This window comes from Octodon degus, unplaced genomic scaffold (genome assembly GCF_000260255.1).
Source record: "Octodon degus isolate 3935 unplaced genomic scaffold, OctDeg1.0 scaffold00187, whole genome shotgun sequence".
Taxonomy (NCBI): domain Eukaryota; kingdom Metazoa; phylum Chordata; class Mammalia; order Rodentia; family Octodontidae; genus Octodon; species Octodon degus.
In genome coordinates, this window is record NW_004524763.1 from 401,169 (window position 1) to 414,208 (window position 13,040).

Here is a 13,040-nt window from a genome sequence, read left to right on the forward strand (position 1 = left end):
TGTGGTAATTTGTAAATTTATAGGAATCTGTCCTTTTCTTCTGTGTCTTCTATTCTGTGAGAGTAAAGATTCTCAAAGTAGTTATGGATAATCTTCTGAATTTCCACTGAGTCTGTGGTAATTACACCCTTTTCATTCCTTATTGCTTATATTTGAATTTTTTCTTTCCTGTGTTTGATGAGGTTAGCTAGGGATTTATCAATTTTATTTAATCTGTCAAAGAACCAGCTTTTTGCTTCTTTAATTCTTTGAATTGTTTTCTTCGTCTCAATTGAATTAATTTCTGCTCTAATTTTTATGATTTCCTCGCTTCCTTGGGCTCTGGGTTTAGTTTGCTCTTCCTTATCTAGTTGTTGAAGGTGCATCATTAGGGTGTTTATTTTTTCCCGTTCTGTTTTCCTAATGTGTGAGTTCACAGCTATGAATTTCCCAAGTGGTACTCTTTTAAAAGCTAATTTCATGATTGACACCAGCCAACGGCCAGATCCCATGCCCCACTAGAACTTCCAGCCTCCAGCCAGCTGTCAGACCTGGTATGAAACCTCACAGTGGAACTACCAGCAGAGAAGCTAGGAGAAAAATCTACCCAACTCATCCAAGCAAAGAGCAGTTTGCCAGTGGGGCATAGCAGATTCATTTCCCCAGGCTGCAGCAGGAAGAAGCCAAGCACAGCACCCAGATTCAAGCCAAGCCCCGGTGGATGAGTTCAAACTTGGTAGATCCAAACCTGTTAAGCTGAGACACGCTGCTAGACATGGATGAATGAGAGTATTCTCTCTCTCTCTCTCTCTCTCTCTCTCTCTCTCTCTCTCTCTCTTGATTGAGAGAGGGAACAACCAGTAACCAGGTTGAAAGTGTGCCTGAAAGTCTCCAGGTACATCAAGGGGAGGTGGTCAGACAGAATTCAGGTGAACTAATTTAAATATAAGTTCCCAATTTTATATCTGCTTAGCTATATAATAATGATGCTGACACTTATGGTTTGAAACACATGCCCATTAGTTACAAAATTTTGTCAAAGGCTAAAGCTCACTACCCATTATCAATGATGCTAATTATAGTACTGTGAGTATAAAACTGCAACTGCCTTAGCCACATAATCTAACTTGGGTAATAATATCAGTAGGAGCTAAGGTATCCTAACTACTACACCAAGGCTCTACACCAAAGGTCAGAGGACAGTGCTATACAAAATGACAAAGGGGAGGAACAGAATGCAGCCTCAGGCCCTGAGCTCACTCAGAACAAATGCAGGAGAAACTAGCAGTGAAGAAATTGGAAGCCACACTCCTGAAATCTCTGAAAAAGTAGTGTCTGAAGTAAAGAAACAACAGCAGAAAGGTACAGAGGATACCAGGTCAGAAATGATCAGCAAAGTAAAAGAAGAAATAATAACTATGATGACAGAATTACCAAATGCTTCTAAAGTAGAAACTGATAAAAATAGAGGAGAATAGAAAAATGATTGAATCTTTGAATTAGCAATATAGGAAAGAATTGAATGCATGGGGCAGATTCAAAGAGATATACAGGAAATTAAAACCTCATTCAAAAACTGGCAAAAACGTTTGAATGAAATTAAAGATAGTGTTTCAGACCTTGAAGATACCATTGCAGTATCAAAAAGTTAAGAAAAGATCTCTTAAAAACAACTAGGATGCAGGAAAAAAGTAATTCAACATCTGTAAGATGATGCAAAATGAACAATATGAAACTAATAGGCATCAATGAGGAAGAAGGAGTCAATACAAATGATATAAAAAGAATCTGGGCAGAAATAACAACAGAAAACTTTCCAAATGTGGGGAAACAATCTGATGTTCAGGTAAGCAAAACATACAGAAGTCAAAATAACATCAACCCAGTTAAAAACACACCAAGACATACGAGACATATAATAATCAACATCCCAGAAATCCAGTACAATAACAATATATTAAAAGCTTCTAGAGAAAAGAGACATCGCATTTAAAGGAAAACCCATCAGAATAACTGCAGACTTCTCTTCACAAACCATCAAGTCAAGAAGAGCTTGGACCAAAGTACTTCAAGTCCTTCAAGAAAACAAATTCCAATCCAAAATGCTAAACCCTGCAAAACTCTCTTTCAAATATGAGGAAGAAGTTAAAAAACTTCCATGACAAAGAACAACTAAAGAATTTCATGATGACAAAGTCAACCCTACACAGACTATTAAAAGATACTCTTGAGAGGGACCAAAATGACCACAAATCCATGAATGAGAATGGAAAGCATCCACCAAATAGGTCAAACAATGAAACACAGGAGAAAAAGAGAAATATAACAGCAGATAAGTAACTTATTAGTCATAAGTCAATACATCTCAGTTATAACTATCAATGTAAATGGACTCAATTCACCAATTAAAAGAAATAGACTGTCACACTGGATTGAGAAGCAAAATCCAACAATATGCTGTATACAAGAAAAACACCTAACTCATAAAGAAATTCATAGGCTGAAAGTCAAAGGATGAAGGACAGTACTATATGCCTCAGAGCCTCGGAAGAAAGCAGGGGTAGTAATCTTGTTAGCAGACAGTCTGAACTTCAAACCAAGAATGACCAAATGAAATAAAGAAGGCCCCTACATACTAGTTATGGGAAAAATTCAGAAGGAAGAAGTAACAGTCATAAATATGTACACACCAATAATGGAAGCATCCAACTAATTAAGACAGATTTTTCTTTTCCTATATTTAGAAGTAGGTCTGCAGGGCCTACACGGTCTCACCATGTAGATCGGACTCATAGTGATTGTCCTATTTTCAACCTCCCAAGTGCTGGGATTACAGGCACAGGCCTAGTCTCAATCACCATCTCAGCATGCCCCAAGGCCGCATCCAACACAGCACACCAAAATTGAATCACAAACACTGTGCTCTGCCTAAGCAGGTACTTTATATAAGACAAATCTTGATGGGCATGAAAAGTGTAAGATCCAATACAACAATCTCAACAGGAGACCTTAAATCCCCCTTATCGAAAAAGATAGTTCAAGCAGACAAAAAACTAGCAAAGAAGTAACAGAACTGAACCAGAACTTGGAACAAATGGGCTTAGTTGACATATACGAGTATTCCATCCAACCACAGCTGAATGCACAATTTTTTCAGCTGCACATGGGTCATTTTCCAAAATAGACCACATACTAGTCCGTAGATCATGCTTAGGTATATGCAAGAAAACAGAAATTATCCCATGCATATTATCTGATCACAGTGCATTAAGACTGGGAATAAATGACAAAAAAAACCCACAAAACACCCATAAATACATGGGAATTAAACAGCACCATCCTCAGTAACCAATGGGATACTGATGAATTTAAACAAGAAATTGAACAATATCTACAATTCAATGAAAATTCAAGCACAACTTATTGAAATTTGTGGGAGGCAATGAGAGCAGTTCTTAGAGGGAAATTTATAGCTGTGAACTCACACAAGGGGAAAACAGAATGGGAACAGATAAATTCATGCTGCAACTCAAATGCCTAGAAAAAGAGGAACAAACCAAACACAAAACACAAAGATGGGAAGAAATCATAAAGATTAAAGCAGAAATTATTTCAATTGTGATGAAGAAAACAGTTCAAACAATTAACAAATCAAAAAGCTGGTTCTTTGAAAGATTAAATAAAATTGATAGGACCCTAGCTAACTTCAACAAAAAGACGAAACAAAAAATTCAAATTCAAGCAATAAGAAATGAAAAACGTGAAATTACCACAGACCTTGTGGAAATTCAGAAGACCATCAATAGTTATTTTGAGAATTTTTGCTCTCACAGAATTGAAGACACAGAAGAAATGGACAGATTCCTAATAGGTACAAATTACCAAAACTGAATCAAAAGATATAAGATGTCTCATAATCCAATAACAGTCAATGAAATTCAAAATATAATAATAATTTTAAAAAACTAGCAACAAAGAAAAGTCCAGGTCCTGATAGATTCACAAATGAGTTCTACAAGAAATTTACAGATCTAATTCCAATACTCCTCAAACTCTTCAACAAAATTGAATATGGATTTTTTTTGGCTCTGAATGCCTTGAGGGCAGGTTTGCCTAGCTTGAGTTGTGGGGATGGAACCACAGCAACCTGAGCCTGACTGCTTTGTTGAAGCAGCCACTTAAAGAACTGAGCTAAGGAGCAGGCCTTCTCTTCAAAAAAATTGAAAAGGAAACAATCCTCCCAAAATCATCCTGGAGGCAAGTATTATACTGATATTGGATGCAACTAAAAAGGAGAACTACAGGCCAATTTCCCTCATGAGCATAAATGCAAAAACCCTCAATAAAATCCTAGCATATAGAATACAGCAAATCATTAAGAAAATTATATACCAACTCAGGTAGGACTCATCCCGGATGATTCCACATATGAAAATCTATAAATGTGAAACAGTATATAAGTAGAGCCAAACACAAAAAACTGCATGATCATCTAAATTGATGCAGAAAAGGCTTTTGCCAAAGTCCAAAACTCATTCATCTTCAAAGTCCTACAGAAAATTGGGATAAATGGCCTCTACCTCATTCTGATAAAAGCCATCTGTGACAATCCAACTGTGATATAATTGTAAATGGGAAAATCAGAAATCTTTTGCTCTCAGATAAGGTATAAGACAAGGATGTCCTCTATCACCACTCCTATTCAATATAGTTCTGGAAATACTAGCTAGAACTATTAGATAAGACAGAAAAATAAAAGGAATAAGAATAGGTGAAGAAGAGCTTAAACTATCATTTGCAGATGACATGATACTTTATTGGAAGACCCAAAAAATTCCACAAAGAAGCTATTAGTATTAACACACAAATTCAGTAGCATAGCAGAATACAAAGTCAATAGCATCCCTCTACATAGATAACGTACACACTGAGAGAGAAATTAGAGAAACAATACCATTTACAATAGCATTGCAGAATATGAAATACTTAGGATTTAATCTAATGAAAGAAGTAAAAGATCTATTCAATGAACATTATAGAACTCTGAAAAAAGAGATCATAGAGAATTTTAGAAAATGGAATGATATTCTTTTTTCCTGGATAGGAAAAACATTGTGAAGATGGCCATACTCCCAAAATTGTTATACAGATTTAATGCAATCCCTATCAAAATACCACCAATAAACCTGACAGATCTAGATAAATCATTCCTAAAATTTATTTGGAACCAGAAAAAAAAAACTAGAATAGCAAAGGCAATCTTAAGCAACAAAGACAAGGAAGGAGGCACTACAGTTCTTGACTTGAAATTATACTACAAAGCTACTGTGATAAAATCAGCATGGCATTGACAAAAAATAAAGCTGAAGCTCAGTGGACTAGATTAGAAGATGCAGATGCAACTACAAACACTCAGCCATCCTATCTTCGACAAAGGGGCCAAATATGCTAACTGGAAGAAAGATAGCCTTTTCAAGATATAGTACTGGAAAAACTGGCTGTCTGCATGCCAAAATTTAAAACTTGACCCAGGTCTATCACCAAGTACTAAACTAAAGTCAAAATGGATTAAAGATCTAAACATTAAAGCAGAGACACTAAATCTCCTGGAAGAGAAAGTAGGTGGAAATCTTGAAGACATAGGGGTAGGCAGAGTTCATGAACAAAAAGCAAACTGCATGGGAAATACTTGAAAGAATTAACAACTAGAACTTCTTCTTATTGAGATGTTGTTCATGTCAAAAGAAATTACCAACAGAGTGAAAAGACAACACACAAATTTGGAAAAAATCTTAAGTAATAAGCACTCAGACAAAGGTCTTCTATCTAGGATTTATAAAGAAGTAAAAAACATTAAAGCTCCAAAATATAAACAGCCAATCCAAAAATGGACATCCAAGATGAATACACACTTCTCAGAGGAAGAAATGAAAGAAGCAAATAAATACATGAAAAGATGCTCCACATCACTAGCCATTCTTGAAATGAAAATTAAAACAACACTGAGATACCATCTCACACCAGAAAGAGTGGCTATCATAAAGAAATCAAACGACAACACATGTTAGAGAGGTTTTGGGGGAGAAAGGAGCCCTTCTCCACTCTTAGTGGGAATGTAGACTGCTACACCATTATGGAAATCGGTGTGGAGACTCCTCAGAAAACTAGAACTGGAAATCTCATTCAGTCTAGCTATCCCCCTTCTGGGAATTTTCCAAAAAGAACTGAAAACATCATATCATAGTGATATGTTTATGTCTATGTTTATAGTAGCACAATTTGTGATAGCCAAATCTTAGAAACATCCAAAATGCCTTTCACATGAGAAAAGGATGAAAAAAGATGTGGTGTTTTTGTACAATGGAGTATTACTTAGCTATGAAGAAAAATAAACTCTAAACCTTCATATATAAGTAGATGCCACTTGAAGATATATGCATAAGTGAAATAAACCACACCTACATATGTAAATATAGTATAGTCTCCTTAGCATAAGAATGCAAAAGGAGAAATAAAAATTGAAATGTGTAACACAATTAATTGGAAAGTGAGAACTTAAGGATTAATCAACAAAGAGAGAGAAAGGTGAAACATTAGGAAATATAGCAAAAGCAATACCATACATTTATATAAACAAGATGGTTAAGGTAATGGTCATAATAATCCCCATCAGGTTTTTGAAAATAGCACTTGATGGGTAGAATTCTTACCCTGACTATACATGCTGATATCTGTGAACTAAGCAACTATAATGAAGATGGCAATGTGTAATACTAAAGCCATGCTTGGAAAACCTATCATTTTTGTTTTCTAAATCCATAGTGCTTCTAATGTTACAGAAATTATTGCTATACTTTCTTGAAAGTAAATGTTTGTAAAAAAGAAAAAGGTAATAAAGGAAAGCAAGAGAGAAGTAAAAAGAACTTCATAGGATCATCCTGCTACAATGTTGTATATGGTTTGATTGCTAAATTTCTGTGTAAAAATGTGTAGTTGTTTTTTTTTCACATTGTATAGAGACTTCAAATTTATAAAGTCCATGGTTGTTGGAAAATAGGAGTTGCATTTTATATCTAAGGTGTTTGATATTGAGACAGATAGTGATGTTAAGCCCAACTGCCTCTGTTACAGGGTAATAACGTCATTAAGCTTCTCTTTTGGATTTAACAACTAAAGTTTTCAGAAAAAAAAAAATTAGAGAAATAGAGTGGTTAACAGGATAGCCAATATTTTGGCCCTAGCAATTGAAGGTCATTGAGGACTCAGGACATAAGAGAACCTGTGCTATGACATCCTTTAACTCAGTGGTGTCCCAAATTTTCTGATCAAGAGATTATGGGGAAAGTAATGAATATTGTATAGTGTGCCTATGGAGAGTCACCTAGAGAGAAAACATTTTCTGAGGCTTTTACAGAGAGCAAATTGGTTGAGCAATGGCTATGACTCATCTAGATGGCTGACACTGACAAAAGATCTATAAGTTGCTGTACATAGTTTCAGGGTAAATCTTGAGGGGATTTGACTGACCTTGTCAGATACAAAATTTACATTTTGAGTTATATAGGTCTTGCTTTAACTTGGTCTTAACCATCCAGCAGAAAAGTGTAACCACGAGGTATAAAAATAATGCCGTATTAATATGCTGAGCTGCAAGAGGCTCAAACCGAAAACTTCTGACAATTACCAGTTCTGCTGACAACCCACTACTACTATGGACTAATGGAGTATATTGGGATAAATTTGCTGAATTCACATACTTATAATATCTGAACTGGCATCAAGTATGAAAAGATCCTTTAAAGACTTCTCCTAATACAGCTTCTCTAACAGCAATGCAACACCCATCTCTGACAAAAAAGTGAGGAATATAAATAAAGGGCCATTTTGTAGTGAAAAAAGATATATGTATATGCAAAATGATTAGAATATATATTTTTTTTCTCTTAGTTCAATGAGAAGAAAGGTTTGTATTAATATTGTTTAGACAAGATATATTGTCTGCATCTTGTCCTCTGAATAACCACTATGAAGACAACAATATGCAATGTATTCATTATTGTAACTGTTATAATAAACTGTTTTGAAACTCTTCTGTTGCTACTTTGCTTTCCCATTAAAATGAATAAAGAAATAATAAAAAATAAATTAAAAAAATAAAGACTAACTTCCTAATTCATATCTTTTCCACTGAGTCCAAATCATGGTCTTAGTAAACATTTGAAAGAAATATAATTTGCAGATTTGGATTTAAGAAATGAAGAAGACTGCATAATTTCTATGAGACATCCAAAACAAAATCCAACATACTGGTCATAATATTTGCAAGGCAGCAGGTGAGAACATAGCAGGAGAATGCAAAATAGCTTCTCTGCAATATCATTCAAATAACAGATTCCTCCCTCACTTATCTCCATATCCAGCACAAATATCATAATAAAGCAAATCATGCTTGTAAGCCCTTTTATTTAGTCATTATTTGATTATCATCTTATTTTCTAGAGTTACACAACACACAAATATGAATATATCTTAGATATGGTGAAGATAGTCCAAAGTAGAGATTGCTCGTCTAATAGAGAAGCTCTTGGTTCTTAACAGCCTACTAGCTCATTCACACCACTGAGACAGAGTACCTCAAACTTGGACATTTAAAGCAACACAGATTAGCAAGGGATACAGCTCAATGCTAAAGCACTTTCCTAGTGTTATGTATTGTATCTAGACATTCCCCCAAAGTGTCATGTGGTCAGGGGTAGGGCTTTTTGGAGGTGTTTACATCTAGGGTGTGTGATGCTGGAATTAAGAATGCATAATTACTAAGGTAGTCCAAAGATTTGTTTAGCCTAGTTCTGGATGTGGAGAATGGGAAGGCCCAGTGTGAGTTTGGTGGAACAACCCAAAGGACAGGTAGTTTGGAAGGGAAAAAAGAGAGAGGCAAGGCTGCTGCTACTTCTGCTGCTTGTTTGCTCCTGCTGTTGCTGCTCTTTCTTGCTGTTTGTGGCTTCCTGTATGCTATATCATGGACTGTTTTTCCTACATGATGCCCCTTTGCAATGTCACCTGGCATTGATCCTGGCTATGAACTGAAACCCTACAAACTGAAATAAATTTTTCCTCCTTTAACCTTGAATGTTGGGTATTATGTCTTAGCAATGAGAAAAAACAACTAAGATACATTCCACGCACTTGACTTTTCATTTATGAAGCTTTGACTTCATAAATGAAAAATAGCAGAGTGACTTTCTCCAAGCTCTGGTAGACAGAAGTTCAGTATGGACATGACAACAGTGCTGGGTGTGTGCAGAAGCTCTGAAGGAGAACCTATTCCGTGCCCCTCTGTCAGCCTTTGTTGGCTAAGGATTATCTTTGGTGTTCCCTAACCTGATGTTTTGTAACTCCAGGCTCTGCCTCCTTCATAGGATTTTCTCTCTGTATTTCCTTGTGACCAAATCTTTCCATTTTTTAACGTAAGGATAATAGATATAAATTCAGGGATAATTTGAATCTAAGATCATCTTATTTTAAGGCCCTTTCTTTAAACATATGCAGGAGACCTTCATTTCAAGTACTTACACATTCTTAATTTCCACAAAAATCTGAATTTTAGGAAGTCAAGATTACATATATAATGCATATATAATAATTCTAAAATACATACATAATAATTCTGGACCTATTTCTCACATAGCAATTGAAATTATCTTAAATACTCAATTTTATGACAATAATATGTAGTTTTAAATAAAGATTTAGGTAATGAAAACATCAAGAATCCATCAACAATCTTTCAGAAATCCCTCTTAATGGAGCAAATTGCTGAGTGAAGAAGACCCCAAAAGAAGTATTTCTAAGACGCACAAAGCACAGGTGCTAAGGGTTTATAGGGTTTCAGTCACATGGTCCCCCATGAATGCACAATCTACCACATGATAATCCCTAAAGAGGGAGCTTTCTACACAGACAAAACAGTAACTCAGAAGACAGGTATCATGTGGGCACCCACTACACAAAGAATGCCTATCTTAGTTATTTTCCTTTTTGCTGGACATACTTCTTAACACCAACACAGTAAAAGAGGAAAGTTTTCTTTTGCTTCACAGTTTGTGGAGCTAATTGGCAAGCTCCAAGGCTGGTTTGTTTCAGTAGATCTCTGCCAAGAAAAGGAGAGCTGCCTAAGTCATGGCAGACAGAGAACATGAAAGGGTGATGCTTAAAAGGGAGGTGGATCTTTCCAAGCCAGGCTCCCAGTAATTGCTTTTTCTGATCAGGCTCTCCTCCTCCACACACCACATTTATCTATACTCCTCAGTTGACAAATCCACTGATAAGCATCACACCCCCTTGAGCCTATCACCTCACAAAGCTCCACCCATGAGCACATGAGACTTCAGCGGGAGGGACATCTAAACACATACTATAACAGTCCCTTTTCCAAGATTTCAACACCAATCAGTTTCAGTTTGTTCAATGAATAATTGTATTCTTCTTGATTCCCCCTCACACACTCTGAGAAGTGCTAAAATCAGCATAGCATGTACAATAAATTCTAGGGTTATTGATCCCCGGGAACTGCCATGCTGACCCAGCCCCTGGGGCATGCTGAGACAACAATTGAGATTGGGTGTGATGGTGTACCTGTAACCCCAGCTCTTGGGAGGCTGAAAACAGGCGGATCACTAAGTCCAACCTAGTAATGAGACCCTGAACACCCTGGAGACCCTTCCTTAAAATAAAAAAATATATATATATTTTTTAAATTCTAGGGTTATTATGAAAATTTGTCTTTGTTTTTAAAGACATTGTTGAACAGGTTCTAGGTTGTACACATCTAGATAGGTGAGATAAAAATTTACCAACATTATTTTGTATAGTTTGCCGACCATGATTAAAAGGCATTCTGACAATTATAAATTATTAATTTTAAACTTTTAGATAGGCCTCAATGTACATGTTTCTTTCAGAAACACTCATTCTGCACTACCTCCTCAGTCTTCTCAGATAAACCTTCAAGTTTAATGATGCATCATCCCACTTGACATTTAACTTGAGCCCAGATTAGTAGATAAAATAAACATTTCCTCCAATATAACTTGGAAAAATAAATTTTACATAGTTTCATTTGGACAAATGAAGCATGGTGTACATTATTCCCAAAGCAGTAAAAATAAAACCTCTGAGTCTCTCTGTGTTCTTAGAGGGTATTAAGGAAGTCAAAGCGATTTTCAGGGTATAACATACCAAATGTCTTTGAATAAAACTCAGAAACTCTAATGATCTTTCATATATTAAGCCACAGTGCTTATCTCAGTTAGTTTTCTCTCATTTCTGAGACAAAATACTGGACACTCAAAATTAAGAAAGGAAAAGTTTACTTAGCTCACAGTTAGTGGAAGTTTCAGTCCATATTCCACTGGCTCCGAGGCAGACTGGCCCATGGAATACAGTAGCAGTTCATAAAAGCAGAAAATAAAAAAGAGTAAAAGGAGAAGCACCTACTAGTGTCTCTTCCTTCCATACTGACTGCAAAGACAGGGATTCCTTGCAGGAAGTGCCACACTTCCTTCCACCTCATTGTAAACTAGGGCTCCTCTGAGGAAGCTTCTCATCCCCTTTTATATCCTGTTTGTGTTGAGTCACTCTAGGGTGGACCATTCATGCCCAGGGACTTCCATGCCTTAAGGCTAATCCAGCCAAGCTTCCAACTTCTCAAGTTGACACAGTGTATCAACCACTACAATGTTTCAAACAAAAATGCTAGTAAACTTCTTTAAAAAAAAAAAAAAAAAAAGAGAGAGAGAGAGAGAATTTTTCTTTGTAAAGAATGTTGAAATGTTAAATGTGACAATATGGTGCCATATTTTACTTTTGAAATTGCATTTCAAAAAAAATGACAGTTTTTAGATGTTACTTTTACCCAACCGTAAAATGTAAGTTTTTTCTGTATTAAGTAATACATTCTAATAGATTAATCAATGTTTATAAAGCATGTAAAACAGGAGGTAGTTATTCAAACTACAAATGATCCACTACAGGGTTCCTTTAAGACTCTACTAGAGAGATTCAGTAAATATTTACAGTTCATTAACTACTTTATGGAAAGACTAGAGGGAGCAGAAAACCTGAATGCTAAGAGATTCTACAGATTAACCAAAAATAAGGAGCACAATGTTCTGGGAACTTCAAGAGAGCTGAAAGATCAAGTATGAGATACAGTATTCCTAGAGATAAAAAGAGCAAAGGCAAAGTGGATTGTCCCGTATCATATGGTTAATTGCCTACATGGGCAAAGAGAAAGTCATCCTTTTAAACTCTCTGTCTAATAGTCCATATATAATGCCAAACAAGCCCAGCTTGATATGGCAAAATTTGCCAAAAAGAAAAGAAAAAGGAAGTTCATCACTAAGAGTCTTTTCAATAACATATCTGTGGTATATGGAGAATATTCACTTCCAATGAACTCTAAATACATAATGTCAACTATATGCTGTAACAGGTCAAAATCTAGTTACAGAAAATTAAGAAGAAAAGATACATAGTTTTGATTGACAGAAGGGCACAAAAGCAACCTTGTAGAAGCAGCAAAAGTCAAAAAGCATTGGGTAACTAAGGAATAGTCCAAGGAAGAAGCATATTGTCCTCTCACTGACCCACTGTGTTACATGAAGATTTGCTTTGTTCTTTTTTTCAGGAAACAAATTTCATATTGATGGTAGTTTTTTGTTTGTTTTTTTTTTTTAGAACCGGGGATTGAACTCAGGTCCTTGTGCTTCCAGGGAAGCGCTTATTCTACTGAGCCATCTCCCCGGCCCCTGGCAGTGTTATTTTTTAAGAAAACTTCTCTTCAACTAACTTTTAATAAAGCATTAAGGCACTTACACCTTAGCCCTGGTAATGCCCTAGGAACTAGTTACTACTGTGAAATCACTTCTATTTCCTGCTCAAGACCAGTGGAATTTCAGCCTGAGGAAACGACAAAAATTCACAATAGATTGGGAATGTACCTAATTCATCTCTTAAATATCACTAGCTTTTCAAAGAACGAAAAATGCACAGCTGTAGAA